Source organism: Bemisia tabaci, chromosome 2 (assembly GCF_918797505.1).
Source record: "Bemisia tabaci chromosome 2, PGI_BMITA_v3".
NCBI classification, from domain to species: Eukaryota; Metazoa; Arthropoda; class Insecta; order Hemiptera; family Aleyrodidae; genus Bemisia; species Bemisia tabaci.
The window spans coordinates 48,226,167-48,242,601 of NC_092794.1; the positions used below are offsets into that span (position 1 = coordinate 48,226,167).

Sequence of the window (16,435 nt, forward strand, 5' to 3'; positions counted from 1 at the left end):
GCTGGATCCGCCTTTGATGTCCAGGATTTTGCCCGGTGGAGCACGGATGCGCCTCGGCCTTGGTCCGGTCCGGAAACAGCCCTTTTCCAAGATCTTTTTTTGCGCAGCGGCCCCTCTTTTTTCGGCATCGCCTCTAAAAAAAGCGACGGCTCTTTACGGTTGGAAAAAGTACGATGATTATCGCGTGAATGTGAGACGCTCGTCACGCGCGGAAAGCTGTTCGAGGTCAACCTTAATCATCGCGCGCTGCCGCGGTGCAATTTTGACGTGAAAAGTCCCATTGTCTTCCTAGTCATTGTCATTCTTCGACTAATCAGTGACTGTAAATTTGAAAATTTTACTCGCCTAAAATCCGCGGAAAAGGGCCGAAAAAGTGCGTGTTGGCAATATTCTTCCATCTTCATATGAGCCTACGGAAATAAATCGATTATTCTGCCGTGATAGCAAGGATAGCAGTAAGTGCACGCTGGGATGAACCTCGAGACACATGCATAAAAGCATGTGCTCAATGTTCTAACCATGGCTCATACAGAAATGCACTTGCTGCTCTCTTTGCTATTACGGCAGAGGGGACCATGTATTTCGACAAGAATCGATTATTTTTAATATAAATTTAAGTAGAAGAAAAACGATGCTGCCAACTTTTTGGATCCGCGACCGCAAAACGAAACATCGTCGTCGAAGACAATATATTTTAGAGACCCCGAACAATATTCTAGGACGAATCAGTAAATTTGTTTCAGTCTCGGGTTTTGCTTCGCAATAGAAATTCTGGAGGGTATGTGACAAGAATGAAGCTGAGAAACAATGCGGGTCGATTCGTTCATTTTAGGAGGGTGCGCTCGTGGGCAGCTCCCTTTTTTTCAGACCAAAATCATGATTTTTCGTATTTTCACGCTCAGACAGTTTTAACACACTTTTTGTGTTAGGAATATCGGTTTCCAGAAGAAAATCTAAAAAAAATTATACCCCATTCAAAGTGAAAAATTTAGGCACAACCACATTATTTTTGGGGAAGGGGGAGGAGTCCCTTTACACGTGAAAAAAATCTCGGTTTTCCGCGTTTTTCCATGAATTCAAGTCCGTCTCGAGCTAAAAAAGTATTTTTCGACGCTCGTTTTTCCGCGTACAAGGCGGGCGCAAAAACTTAAAGCGCTGTGCATTCTTAAAAATAATTTGATCCTACCCAAATTTTGTACAGCTCTACTTTGGTATCCTGCCTTCTACCTCAGAAAGTTGTCCTCCAGTTGTCTAGAAAGTTGCTACTTTCCTCCATATTCTACCAAAAACGAACATGTGAAACCCGCGAAAGTGTAAGTTAAAACAGTCCGAAGTGAGAAAATACGAAAAATCACGATTTTTGTCTAAAAAAAGCGGGGGTGCGCACCTTTTCTAAATTGATGGATCGACCCGAAATTTTCCTCAACAGCCTCCAAAAGGCGCATGCAACCCGTATTTACGGCAGGTTGGTTAAATGCGCTTAACGACTTACCACCATAAGAATCACTCGTATTTGAGGGGTCATAAATCGATGTATGATTCATCGATGATGATGAATTCGCAACAGACTAATGCAATAAACACGTGTGCTCAACTGCTGATGCCCGACATTACATTTTCCACCATCGCGGTGACCCGGAGGAAAACCTACACGAGTCTCCAGCACAGACCGAAGGCCCACGGGTGAGATGAAGATGTTGAAAGAAGAGAAGGATTCTGGTTCAAGAAGCGACGCGACGCTTCCATCATCGTCGCTCCTCGGCGTGAAAGGGCGTATCTTAATTTCCACTTGACCCCTATTCAACATTTGAATCCATGCTTTCTGGGGCTCATGCGGGAATCGAGGTACGACTTTGCGTCGGAGGAGCGACTTTATGTGACCAACGAGTCGATGCTCTTGTCTGTTTTTCCAGTGCCGTTTAAGGTAAGCGCTAAGCGACTGGTCCCTTGCCCTCCCCCTCAGGTTCACTCTTGTTCATGCTTCCCTCCCCTCTTCCTCAGTCGGCACGGTGCTTCTCATCAGACGATGAAATTCTAATTTCACGTTCTTCTCCCTTCAACAGGTGGATTCATGCACAGACGATCTCGTCGAGAAAATGGAGAACAAAATAGATGATAAAAATAAGAATGAAACAAGAAAGAGAGTGAGAATGAAACGAGAAGAAGAAGATAAGAAGGAAAGAATAAGAAGAAAAGGGAGGGTGAAGATGAAAAGAGAGAAAGAAAACAGGAGAAAAGCCAGAAAGGAAGCGTAAAAAGAGAGGATGAATTTCTAATTTCACGTTTTCCTTCCTTCAACAGGGAGTCCATGTATCGGTTCGATTTATCGCTTTTTTCGAGGCAAAATGAAAAAAAAAAAGAGATAAGTTTGAAACAAGATGAAGAAAAGGGAAATAGTAAACAAGAAGGAAAGATGAGACTATTAAATTCTAAATTAAAGTTTTTCTTCCTTCAAAAGTTGGATTCTATCATGACTCGCTTGGAGAATTTGTCGAGGTGACAATTTATTGGAAAAATAGATAAACAGAATAAGGATCAAACAAGAAGAAGAAGAAGAAAATAGAAAGAGAGAAAAAGGGAAGAAGGAGAAGAAGAAAATAGAGAGAGAGAGAAAAAGGGAAGGAGGCGCAAAAATAGAGAGGAAAAATGGGGAGCGACGATACGATTCTAGTTTCACATTTTTCTCCCTTCATGAGAAAAATAGGAAAAGGGAGAGAGAAAGGGAAGAAGGAAAAGATATGAAGGAAGAGAAAAAATGAGGAAAAGGACGAAGAAGTAAAGAAGAGGAAGCGGAAAAAGAAGGGGAAAAGGAAAAAGCAGAGGAAAAAACAAAAGGCTGCTGATCTTCCGGTGATCCGTTGTAGATGCACTCGAACTTGGGCGTCATTAAGGAGAGGAGATGTCCTAAGTACTGGGAGTTTTGAGGAAAAATAAATAAATAACAAAGCGGACCTACAAGGCACCACGATGAACTATGCATTGTTTTTTGAAACTTGCTCTGCAGAAGGATCCCTTCTGCTGATTGATGTCCATTAAGAACATTTCCTATTAGTCACTAGCCGAAATCCACTTTAACACACGTGCCATGTGCTACGAACTTGTGAATAATGATGAGAATACATTTTTGCTGCCTAATTTGAAATGGTTACGCAAAGGCAAGCGTTGCTTTTTTTTACACCGAATTTTGTTCTCCATTTAGGTCTCTGTACAAAAAACGGAAGAAAAAATCCGGCTATCATCAATATTGATTATTCATTTAGATTTAATGTATTCCATCAAAGCTTTAGTAAGCATGCAGTGCCTTAGTTGTCATTAATCAATCTAATCTTTGTCGCTCTGAGGCCGGATCGATAGGGAACGACTAGCATCGATTAAAATTGAGTTTCAACAATTTTGATCCGTGATCAATGTTGCGGAAGAAATTCCTTTGCAACGCAAACGAAAAAAAACGTCGTGTAGAAGACCTGAATTGTTCGGTCGAAATAATTTGACTACCAGTGGCGATTCTCTCAAGCCGGCCAAACTGCTTTTTTCAAACTGCAAACTTTCTAAAACTGTGTTCTGGGTAAACATTCATTTAGAAATGCCCTCCTGTTTTCCGGAAAAACATAGCTTGAACAAAAAAAAAAAAAAAAAAAAAAAACTGCGATGTAACCGGATACGTTTCTCCGTTTGAGAAACAAAAATATGAAGTGTTCAGTATCAAAACCTGCAATCTCCATTAATGCAGTCTCCTGCGGTGTCTTAACACTTGACAATCATGTTTATATGTTTTAAGAGAACACGTGAGTTTCCATTTTCATACTTTTTGAGGAATATTCTATACGTTAGCGAAAAAATTATGACAGTATTTCACGCGAGAAGTTTTATTGCAGTGCTGCCATTTCCCAGAATTAATTCCGAGTTTTGGAACTTTTGCAATTTTTCAGAATCTTTAGAATTTCCAGAATTTCCAGCTATTCTTGGAAATTCGGGGGTTGTGACCGATTTTATTTTTACCAAATTTTAAGATTTTATAAAAAACGACCTTCGGAACTAAATCCGGGCGTATTTCTGAATTTTTCCCGGAACTTTTGACAAATTAGAATTTTTCTCTGAGCTTTCGGAAATCGGAATCAATGGAGATTTTGCATGTGTGAGGGATTTGCGATTTGACCATTCATTCTTATGTAAAAGTTCGCGAGAAACACGATGGTGCCACTGGTTTTCTCTGAAATCATCTCCCAAGCTCAAAAAAAGCTCTCAAAGTGAGGCCAAAATGAAGGGGATATCCCACTCGACCCTGAGAGTCCACCTCTACATCAAAACAAACTCTTCATGCAAAGATAGGGAGCAAATACATTGACAGGGCTGCCACTTTATTTGGGGACTCCAAAACTGAAAACACGGCAACCCTGCTAATGTATTTGCTCCCTATCTTTGCATGGAAAGTTTGTTCTAATGTAGAGGTGGACTCTCAGGGTAGGGTGGGATATCCCCTCCATTTTGGCCTCACTATGAGAGCTTTTTTTGAGCTTGGGAGATGATTTCAGAGAAAACCAGTGGCACCATCGTGTTTCTCGCGAACTTTCAAAGTCTCAGACTCAAGAACTCAACAGTCAAATCGCAAATCCCCCACACATGCAGCATCTCCATTCCGGGAATCCCGGAATCGTTAATAAATGGCAAATAAAAATAATAAAATGGCAGCACTGTTTTATTGATCACACCTTTTAAAAAATCAAAACGTCCGCCAAAATTTCAAACTTCGTGATGGACATTGAAGGTTATGATACTAGGCGCCTCATTTATGTGCGGGGTTTTTTTTTTTGAATTTTAAAATGCAAAAACTGCTGAAATACCTTGCCCGGATCTGAAACCGCTCGTCTTGGGCCTCGTCCTCCGAAATCCGGATTCCTGAATCGGAGTCGAGCCTGCGGTGGCGCGGTCGCGGGGATTCTCGTATACACTGCGGCATGTTTGGTTATTAATTCACACGTTAATCCACACGGACGTCCTTGGGACAGCCCAGAGAGCATGAAGACGATTTTGAGTAAACATGAGGACGGAGTCGGAGCAATTAACCATCAATGATTAATTACGCGCATGCAGGACTGTACATCGATCGAGGGATTCGCCTCGTGGAATTAGTGATGAAGACCGGGGGAAATTAGTCCATCGCATTTTATCCATCCGAACACGCGATGCTACTTCTACTTGTAAGTAGAACGGACTTGCTTTACTTCTTCTGCGCTGATTGCCCTCGTAACTAAAAGATCTTGTCACCAGAGGAATAGAAAATTTGCACAAAAAATCTTTATTCCTTCACGGAGAAAAAGAAACCGTGCATGGGACCCAAAGTTTGGGTCATATGGATCTCTGAAGTTTTCGGATTGAGCATCCGAACATTTAAGGTCCAGCTGCTGAGGTTTGGATCACACATCTGAAACTTCAGTTCTTACATCTGAAGTACTTCGGTTCTCACATCCGAAAAACCTCGGTTCTCACATCCGAAAAACTTCGGTTGTCACGTCTGAAGTACTTGAGATGTAAGAACTGAAGTTTCAGATGTGTGATCCGAGCCTCGACAGCTAGACCTAAAGTGTTCAGATGCTCACTCCGAAAACTTCAGAGATCCATATGACCTAAACTTCGGGTCCCACGCACGAATTTTTTTTCTCCGTGTTCATCTAAGAGTGCTTGGTGCTAAATGAGCGGAATTTGCAGTGTATTTAGTTATTTTTTTCTAAAATGGGAGTAGAGAAAAATCGATTTATCAAGTGAAGATCGGGGAAAATTAGTTCAGAGCATTTTATACATCCAATCGTGCGATGCTTCTTGTTAGTAGAACGGACTTGTTTTACTTCTTCTGCGCTGATTGTCCTCGTAACTGTGAGATCCTGTCACCGAAAGGATAGAGCAGTGGCAAGGAATAGCGAATTTGCACACAAAAATGTTATTGCTGCATCTGAAAGTGCTTGATGAGTTGAGTTCGCAGTATTGTTCGATAGTTTTTTCTAAAATGGGAAAAAGTATAGAAAAATTGATTTACTGCGTTAGTACTTTTAGAAAATGAATTTTAAAACAAAATGGGTGCTTTTACAGAAGACTCTGGATTATCCGGCTTCGTATTATCCGGACTCTGGATTATCCGGATCGATTTTGCAACCATGTAACTACGCACGCATTCCGATAAGTGAGCGGATCCGCGGAGAAGCGGTCGCAAGGCATATTGGCGCCTGCAAGGCTGAAGGAATACTTCACGCATTGCGCCAAACAGGGAGGTCGGCGTGGAACGCTTTAGCGCCTACTAGATTGCATAAATACTTCTCGCATTACGCCAAACGCAGTGCAGTCGGTTAGTTAGCCTAAAACGCACATTGGCGGCTACAAGACTGCATGAATACTTCACGCATTGCGCGCTTTAATCGTTGTATTGTAATTTATCGTTGTCGGCTACCATTCACAATCACCATTGAGTCGTTCAGTTTGGCGTTAACCTTTTAAATTCGTATTGGTATGTACATGATGCATACATAATAAGAATACTGTGGTGTTGGTTGGTGGTGTTTGTATTTACTATTATTATCCGGATTTTCTTTTTCATCCGGATCGGGCCCGGCACCAATTAATCCGGATAATCCAGAGTCTACTGTACTACATTGCCTGTGTTTTCAGGATTCAGACTCCCAATATTTTTTAACCATATCATTGCGTGAGAAACGGACTGACGTTCAGCGAGTGACAAAATCGGTTGACGAGTAATTAATTAAATCAAAATTCGCAGTAAATCTTTTTGCTGCTGGAGTATGCCAAAAGTGGCAGAGTGCGATGTTTCGGCGGGAGCTTCGCAATTCGCCGACTCGGTTGCAAAGGGCATTGAAATTACGAGATTTAAGACGGAGTCTCCGAATTTTCTCGTCTCCTCGCTTACGAAACGACGGCATCGCGGGATTAACCTTGAAGTTCCAGCGGCACTAATCCAAAGGCCAAAAAATGTATCGCCTTTAATCGCGGATAATGTTGGCGGAGCCGCTACCAATCATGTCGTCACGAAACTCTCCCAACCCAATACTTCTGTACGATCCGAGGACCATGTTGGAGCCCAGATGGCCCTTTTTCGAAGAAAAATGTCCCATAATCCATTCATGTACTCGCATCATTCGTTCTTTAGGCAATTTTAATTACGAAGCAAGGACCGGCGATCAAGCGATTGAAAATATTAAATTTTGCTCGGCATATCTCTTTTGATGGTTCGAGCTAGGGTAGGTACTAATAAGGCTTGAAAATGGAACGGCAATGCACAGAGGAACGAGTTTGAGTGAGGTACATGAAATTTTCGACTAAAACTGCGAATTTGATGTCTCGCAGGCAGCTGTGATAGATATTAATTTTGCAGTCCTGATTCCTTGGGGCCCTTCCATTCACTGGAAAAAAACTCCGACCGTGGAAGCCAAAGTTACGGGCGAAACTTTCACAATCCGGGCTCAGAGGCCGAAAGTTCCGCGCGTAGCACCTGGAACGATCGAAGCTACTAATCGGCTCTCTTCGCGCATTTTGATCTGTACCTCGCCAAGAGTTGATCTGAAGGCAGATTGAGTTATCTTTAAAATTAAAGCTCGTTACATTTCCTACAAATCGATTCAATGCATTTTTCCCGTATCAGGCAAAATTAGACGTGCTGAAGGCAGTGAACTTTGAAAAAAAGAGCAAAAATTGGCGTTTTCCGCGATATTTGGCCTAAGTTTCCTTATTTTCTGTCTGACGATAAATTCCTTGACAAATGCAGTAAAGTTGATAAAATTTACAATGAGACATATGGACAGCCGTTGCCTACGAGAATGGAGAGGCCGTAACTAGTCAGTTCTGTGACGTCAAGCTAGTAGATATTTACCGAAAACAACAAGCATCTCCGGGTCATCAGTGCATCGATGAGTGAGGCAGTCGCTGCGTGGACCAATCAGAGTGGCTCTCGATCAGCCGAAGTTGCGCGAGCGGCCCGTTTGAATCTGAGTGGAGTAACGATTTTCGGTATTACGCATTCATTTCCTCGATATTTAGACAATGTCACAAATGAACTAGTTAGTTTTCTAAAGTGAAATTTCATCTTCTTTCTAAACGGTTCTTATGAAATTTTGCATCAGATCAACCCTGAAAGAGATATCGGCGAGAAATCATCGCGCGGCAAGCGTTCTCCCATAAGAACGCGTGTTAAACCGCGGCCGAGTTTCATCTACTAGTGTGACGTCACAGAATCGTAGTTACGGCCTCTCCATTCTCGTAGGCAACGGGACAGCGTCCAAAAATAAGGAACGAAACGCATTGCAAGGTTGCCAAGGCTACTTATTTTTTTTCGGTATTTGACCATCATTTCCTTGTTATTATTTCACGTTTTCATTTTTTGATTTTGTAATTTGAGACGAATGCATTTGAATGGATTTGAGTAAGGATGGCTCAAGAGGCATTTCGAATGGAAGGCACCTTTATCAACATGGAATCAATCGCAAAGAAAAGGCACGGCGTCGCAGGAAGGGCAGGGTCGCTCGACGCTGGAACGGGTTTTTCTCCGACCCGGGCTTGGCGCAAGTTCACTTGAAATTCGCAAAACATCTCGACCTTCGGCTCCCTCGAAACGGTTGATCTGGTTTCGGATAGGAGCGAACTTACGGGATCTCAAGGTCATCAAGGAGCTTAGCACAGAATGACTGCATGACAACAGGAAGATGTGTGCGAGTCTCACACCAGCTGTAACGCGCTCTGCTAAGGAAAAACACCGTATGAACTTTCAGGTGTTGCCAAATACCCTACACGATAAAATACGAATTTTCTCTTGAAAGTTGGAAATATTTGTCTTGCAACTTGTCGGAGTATTTCGTAGGGAATTGGATCTACAGTATCTGAAATTTCAAGAAAAATATACATAACTTTCCTCGAAAATACTTTTTTTATCGGAGGAAATTTGGCAACATTCGAATGTTCGTACGATGTTTTTCCTTAGGTCGGCAGTGTGAGCGTGGATTTTTCCCCCGCGGCGCTCAGATTAGCTTTGCATTAAAATGCACGCGATGAAGCTTAATAGCTCAATTTAATAATTTCTTTTATTTTCCAAAAGTGCATTAAAAATAAGAATGGCTACTTTTTCCGTTTTCCGATTAATCTTTCAGCGGAGGAAACAACTTTCGAAGTCGCCGAAAATCCTTGACCCCTCCGTCCATTGCAACCACTCGCTTCCACCAACCGGAGCGCTCCAATTGCTCTACATCCTCTTAATTTCAATAATCAGCCCGCTGATCGACTGATCTAGAGGGTACGTCATTCTTGCGATATACTCAACGTATTGATTTACGATGGTCCCAACCAAAGCAATAGAAAAAAACCTCATGTCCGAACCATGCGTACAATTATTTATGTGAATTCAATTAAAAATCATTCATCAATTATTAATGACTCATTAAGGAAGTTTCGATCGCAAAAAACACTTACAAGCATTTTATTATCATGGCGCGAAAATGACAAATTTAAGATATGTTCGTTTGTGATGAAAAAATCAAACTGCTGTATAAAACGTATGACGTAGCCACTAGATCAGTCTATGACAAAGGCGTGATCGGTTATACACGACCGAGTCTTCAAGAGAGCTTTAATGGAGCTTAGAAAACGCCCTGATCCACTTTTTTGACTGGAAAAAAGTTTTGAAATTATATAGAAGTTTCGCATTGCCGTGCACGTCAGCTTTAACGTCGTATGAAAACATGACTTGTCTAACTGGATCCTCCGATGACCGTTCTTTCCTTTTAAACAGGTCTGTACTCTTCTCTGTCCTGAAACATCTACGTTTCGCATGATATCATACTCATATGCATCTTTTCGCGATTAAGAACACTAATCAGACACTTTAAATCGAAAGGAACCATGTCCATTATGACACGAGCCTTATCACGGATGTATTCTTATGGATATCAAGGCTCATGGCATGATGAACATAGTTCCTTTCGAACATCCTGTCCTGAAACATCGCGTTTCGCATGGTCTCATACTCATATGTATCTTTTCGCGCTGAAGAACATTAATCGGACACATTCAAATCGAAAGGACCTATGTCTATGGTGACACAAGCCCTATCACGCATATATTCTTATGGATATCAAGGCTCATGTCATGATGGATATAGTTCCTTTCGATTCACCCACGTCCAATCGGCGTTGCTGACTGATTCCGACGTATCATACGCGGAACGCAAAAAAAAATGCGATGGCCCCGAGACCAGACCGCGCGATAGAGATGGACGATGCGGCTATCGACGTGTGGAGGGGGGGGGAGGGGGGTGGTTGCAAACAGAGTCAAAAGTGTGGTGGGGTCAAGGTCGCACTCATTGATTACCGCGAGCAGGAGGAAGCGGCCTGTAACACATCTGATTCGCCCCCCCCCCCCCCCCCCTCAAAAAGAAGAGGTAAAGAAAAAAGGGAAAAAGAAAAAAGAAAAGAGGATCATAAAAAATTGAGAAAACAGGTTTTCGCGGGCGTCGGTCGCGTCGATTACAAACTGGGAGATGGAGGCGTTGCCACGTCGGCGTCGTGTTTTTGTTTCGGTTTCGGTACTTAACCTCGAAGGCGTGTCTGTGTCCGAAGTTCGCCGCACAATGGAACTACTCTAAAAGGAGCGAAACAATAGGAACAAGGTGTCAAATTTTTTTTTTTTTTTTTTTTTTTTTTTTTTTTTTTTTTTTCATTTTGGAAAATCCTGATGACATAAACTTTCATGAATGTTCGGCAGATGACTAAGGTAAGAGATAACCTGGAGAAAATTCAAAAGAAGTCTAAGAGGAAAAATTAGTTTCAAAGCTTTAGAAGAAGAGACACCCGGTTTCTGGGGCGGATTCCCTGATTTTCCCCCGATTTTCCTTGACATTTCTCATTCCCTAATAAATCCCGGTTGCTCCCAGTTTTCCCGGTCTGGACACCACGAATCACCGCTCTGGAGAGTCCGAGACACGAGCTGAATACTCAAGGATGTCCCTCTTAGATACCTATTTTCTGCGAGAGATTTTAAAAATGAAGAAGCGAGGTTAAAAAACTGGCACGGGGCGCGATTAGCGAAAAGACGGCGAATTTGGATAACTTTCTCTCCTCGAAAATTTCTCCCAGCCATGCCCATATGTTCCTCTCCGTTCTGCGGAACAACTCATCCTGTGTCCTCCTCGAGGTTGATTATACGCTACCGGATAAAATGAAGAAATTGCAAAAACGAATTTACTCTCCGACCGCAAATGCGTGGTGACGCGGAGTCGGCGACTTTCGTCGAGAATTTTTCACGCCAAAAACGTTCATACGCACTTTTAAGTATTTTTTTGTTTTGTTTTGCGGTTGAACTTTCCACGGGTTCAGCGCTAATTCGTCGACAAACCTCGTTGATGGCTCTGCGCACCTCCATTATGCGTACCTTTCCTCGTGCACGCTGAATCCAAAACTTTCGACCGAAATCCAAAATAAGGAAAAGACGCGCCGATTTGTAAAAGTGACCGAGCCAAAAAGAACGGCTGCCTGTTCGTAAAGAGATGTAGTTGCGATCTGCTGTTCGCAAAGGATGGCAAAATGCCATACGCTGAGTGTCGGATACAAATAAAAAGGACCCTTTGAAACGGAACTAGCCTAACTACATCAGAGGTTGCCTAATCTTCTCTGATGTTTCATTTTTTGGACAAAAAGCCAAGAACCACAAAAAATTGATATTATGTGAGTATATTTTCCATAATCTAGGGTTTTAGAAAAAGTTTGGAGGGGTTGAATAGGTTAGCTCTGTGCTAATATTGTTGCCGGAATGCCAGGTAGCGCTGAAAAACCTTGAACCCATCCTTGATAGCAAAAATAATTCCCATAGATAAAACATGATGAAAATGAGCAACAGCAAAACGAGTGTCATGTAAGCAAACATCAACGGAAGAATTGCCAAGAATAATTCCAGTTAATCCACCAATAGTTTTGTATAGTATAGTATATTATGGTATAGTATAGTATAGTATAGTATAGTATTGTATAGTATAGTATAGTTTCGTATAGTATAATAGAGTATTGTATTTTTTGAAGTAGTGTGGGTATTTCTACTTACACTATTTCAAAAAGTATGGCAACAAAAAATGTAGGGTAATAGACCCAAGAGTTCGGTCTGTATTGAACACTGAATGAACTGAATTCCAGGAAATACAAAAACTTCTCAATCAGACGAACGGTGGATCGTGATTGCTTGCGTGCGAGTGTGAGAAAAAGGCCCCGAAAACGAGCTGTAAACGTGGAAAAGCCTGTGCGTTAGCGTGAAAAGGCGTGTCTTTTGCGAAATTGAGGAGAAAATTACGAAGGTCTAGCAAAACACGTTGAAAATCACGTACATTGGCCGCTTGATAATTCGAAGAAAAGGCCGGTCTCTTTGGAAAAGCGCATTTTTTTAAGAGAATTCGACGTACTTGTCCCTCCTCGGTATTGCAAAATTTTTGTCAGCTGGACAGCTCGACATAATTACATGGTACAAGAAATGTCAGACAAAATCGCTGCAATTTCTACATTAGGAGCGAGAAAAACAGATCATCATTTAGAATTTTTGAAGGAAAAATGGGTTTTAAAAATGGAAAGGTCGATTTGAAAATTTGGAAGGCAAAAAAATCTTCAGTTTTTCGTTATCCTATGAACCTTTTGGAAAATAACTTGTTCTTTAATTTATAATTGGGACCAATTATTTAAATCGATGGCTGAAGCACGGATCCACGTCCAATGGCGTCGTGGCGTGCTTTGCGATGGATCGATTGTTATGCCATTTAAACCTATGGAAAAGGATCGATAAACAGGGAACACCTTAATAATCGATTCTTTACCATAGGTTTAAATGGCAGAACAATCGATACATCGCAATTCACGCCACGCCACTGATCCACGTATCTGCAACGTTGCACACTTCCTGCCATACTATGTTGTCCCCTTGGAAAACTAGTAAGCGTAATCTCTCGAAAGCTATTTCGCATTTTCTTCTCCATTGGCAAATGTTCTGTAAAAATGTCAAGCTGTAAAGTTAGCTTGTTTTTCCTCGACAAAAGAAAAAAGGAAAGGATATTTTGAATCACCGCAATTTGGATACATGGTTTCGCACTTCAGCCATTGAAATACATTTGCAGTGCGGATGAAATGTATCGTGTACCGTGGGAGCTCCGATACATTTTCGAGAAGTGAGAAAAAATTACCCATTTTGCATGCGAAAAACTCGCCTTACAGTATTCTTTTTGAAAAAGTTTAACACTGAAGGTCATTTTTTCGCTTCGATGTTCGCGTTTAAAAATTGATTTGCGTCATGAATTTCCATACTACAGATCTACGCTGAACGGGTTTCTTTTTTCGAAATCACAAAAATGCCGCTAAAATCTCCCTGCGGTACCGCACGAACAACAAAATTCACTATTAAAGGCGCAGATTGCGTCGAGACTACATTCATGAATCTGTTAAATTTTATTCCGTTTACTTCCGAAACATTGAAGCAGCAGTGAGAGATGCTTTATGAGCTTTTCGGAGTGAATGCCCTTATTTTGCATTGCAGGAGCTGAACTAACGGCACGTGTAGAATAAATAACCGCTTCGCTCGCGCATACGCATGGGCGAGAGAGCGTTGGAGTTATGTAACTGAATTGATTCGTCGAGTTATCATCAAATGCTTGAAATAGACATAAAACGGGTTGATTTTTTTCTTGTTTTTTTTTTTTTTTAAAAAAAAGAAAAAAGAAAAAAAATGAGTACGACACGGTTTAATCAGCTGCTTGATCTCGTCCAAAAGGCGCGGCTGGAAAATATGAATTAATAATATTCAATGATAAATTCAGATCTCACGGTATGACGAATCTCTAGACAATAGCAATAAATGCTTTTAAGTGTTTCTTATTCTAATTTTTTGTATTCCTTGATTTTGTGGTCTCGTTGGAAAAGGTAGACCCAGCACTGCACGCCTGTTGGGAAAAATTCCCCTCTTTTATAGGTTTCCGGTGACTTTTCAAGAACTTGTCACAGTCTCCTGCCACTTTGAGAATTTTTCAAATTATGTTGCTAATCATGATCTCTTTTTGAACTCAATGTCCCTTCTGCCTTCTCATTGTGATTTTGTATCTTAGTCTCTGATTGTATCTCTCCACTAATAGACCGATCCACAAGGTAAAAATTTAAGCATTCTGACACTTGACACTTAACAAAATTTTTTTGAAAATTAAATTCCCCGACGTTTTCCTGATTCCCCTGACACATTTTGCTGAAATTCCTTGACAATTGAAAAAATGCCAGATTTTTAGAAACTACGGTTAGAAATACTTTCCAGGCAAAATTTGTTGTTCAAAACGTCAAACCCACTAGAAAAAGCAAATGAGGGTGATTTGACGATTTTCCCCCGACACTTTCGTCATTTTCACTGACATTTCCAGGTTTTTCCTGACTTTTTAAAATTCCCTGACAGTTCCCGGTATTCCTTGACTGCGGCAATCCTGTAAGAAACATGCATCAGAATGCTGAAATTCCTACCTTGCCACTTGCTCCGTTAGGTTGAAAAAAAACCCTCATAGAAGTTTGGGGGAAACGAGTTTTTGAAATTGGATGACCAGAAACTTTCTGAATATCTACCGCTACTTTGCAAATACTTGATACCAACCGTGACGTAGGTCCGATTCTATAAATCTTGACGGTGTCGAGCCGTGGCGTGAAGTCGGAGTTGAGCCTTTTTTCCTGCATGGCGAGGAGCTGTTACGCGTCGTGGAAGACGCGGTGGGGGCGGGGCCAGGGGGCCGAAGGAGGGTGGGGGGTGGGTTCGGGGGCTCATCAGTCATCGCGGTAGCCCTGAAACGGCGACCGCATCGTGTCGCGATAAAATGCGTGTCGACGCAGCGAAAAAATTCAAAACGCGAAACGGAGCCGGTAACTTCCGAAGCGCGATTTTTTAACGACGACGCGAGGCGAGGCGGTCGCGCTCACCCGGAGCCGCCGCAAAGTGGGACGAGTCTTTGAAAGAATTCGGATATCTCAAACCCTTCGGTTTCCCATCTTAATGGACTACTCGTTGGATGCAGAAAAAGACGAACAGTTAAAATACACTGGGAAAAAAAACACATTGGATCTAGAGTCCAGACTCTTGAAAACATTGACAAAAAAAAATACTCTTGATTCAATCAGATTTAAGCTTAAATCAAAAGGAAATCCGCTCAAATTTAGAGGCTTGGTTCTTGATTTAAGCAAAAATCCGATTGAATCAAGAGTATTTTTTCTTGTCGATGTTTTTAAGAGTCTGGACTCTAGATCCAATGTGATTTTTTCCCAGTGAACCCGGTTTTTTTTTTTTTTCAAACAAATAATTGAGTACTTTACGTATTCTTTGTTTAAAAGAAATTTTCTCGACTCAAAAACTGAAAAAAAAATCACACATGTTAACTTGAAAATGTGATTTTGAGATTTTGACCTTCAGACTATTGAAGCATTCAATTTTAGACGATTTTTCGTCCAAACCGGACCTCGATATCTTCCTTCGTTTGAAAGATATTGAGGTTCATAGGTTTTGACTTCAACCACCCCCTAGCGGCGCCCCCAAAAAAATTGTTTTTGGGGGTCCGAAAATTTGAGAAAAAAGCACTCAAGTATGAGTAATCCATAAGAAATTACAGTGGGGGGGGGGGGTTGCAAAAAAAGCCGTTTTCGCGTCAAGCTCGTTCACGAAAAAACCAATGGGACCACTCTTAAACTTTTTTGTTTCATATTCTTGTAAATGTAAGCTTCCAAAGTTCTAAGATTTCGTTGGACTCCTACTGCGGACGTCCTTTCGTTGGACTACTGATTCGGTTCAGTGTGCGCCGGAGGAGGCCAAGACCTGTTTCGGGGTTTATTGTACGGGGTTCCGCTCCGAGCTCCGGCTCGAGAGAGATTGAGGAAAACATTTGCGTTGCTTTTTGGCGATCGTCGGAGGAAACCGCAAAAAAATACCAAGGACCGATAGCTTGATTACAAATTGGATTACGTCAGAGTAACCTGGGATGGAAGCGGGTACTCGCATTCCCGTCTTACGCGTGGAGAGGCGATTGACCAATAAAAAAATGGACTATCCACGAGGTGTATTCTAGGATCGCCGTACGAGAAACCATTATTGGAGCTGGAAAGTAACTCGATAGAGAGAGTATCGCCATATGAGGGCCGCATTTGATTGGCTCCTCCATCTTGAGTTTCATGGAGCTCATGGGACCCAAAAATGGCGGGCGTTGTGCGCACTTCTACGCGGAAAAAAGAGGTAGGTGTTAAATTTCGACTTGAAAATTTCCGATTAATTGTGGTAGTACCTCAATTAATTTTGGTAGTGCGCTAATAAATTGGGTTACTAACCCAAGTATCTGCGGTGCTACCAGAATTAATTTGAAATGTCCGTAGCATCCATCAAATTAGGGTAATGCCACAATAGG

General features: G+C 41.7%; 1 protein-coding gene across 3 annotated transcripts in view; it reads right to left on the bottom strand.

Moving 5' to 3' along the window:
• LOC109044129 (uncharacterized) overlaps window positions 1–16,435 on the bottom strand; it is a 189,807-nt gene that overhangs the window by 122,707 nt on the left and 50,665 nt on the right. The window lies entirely within an intron of this gene.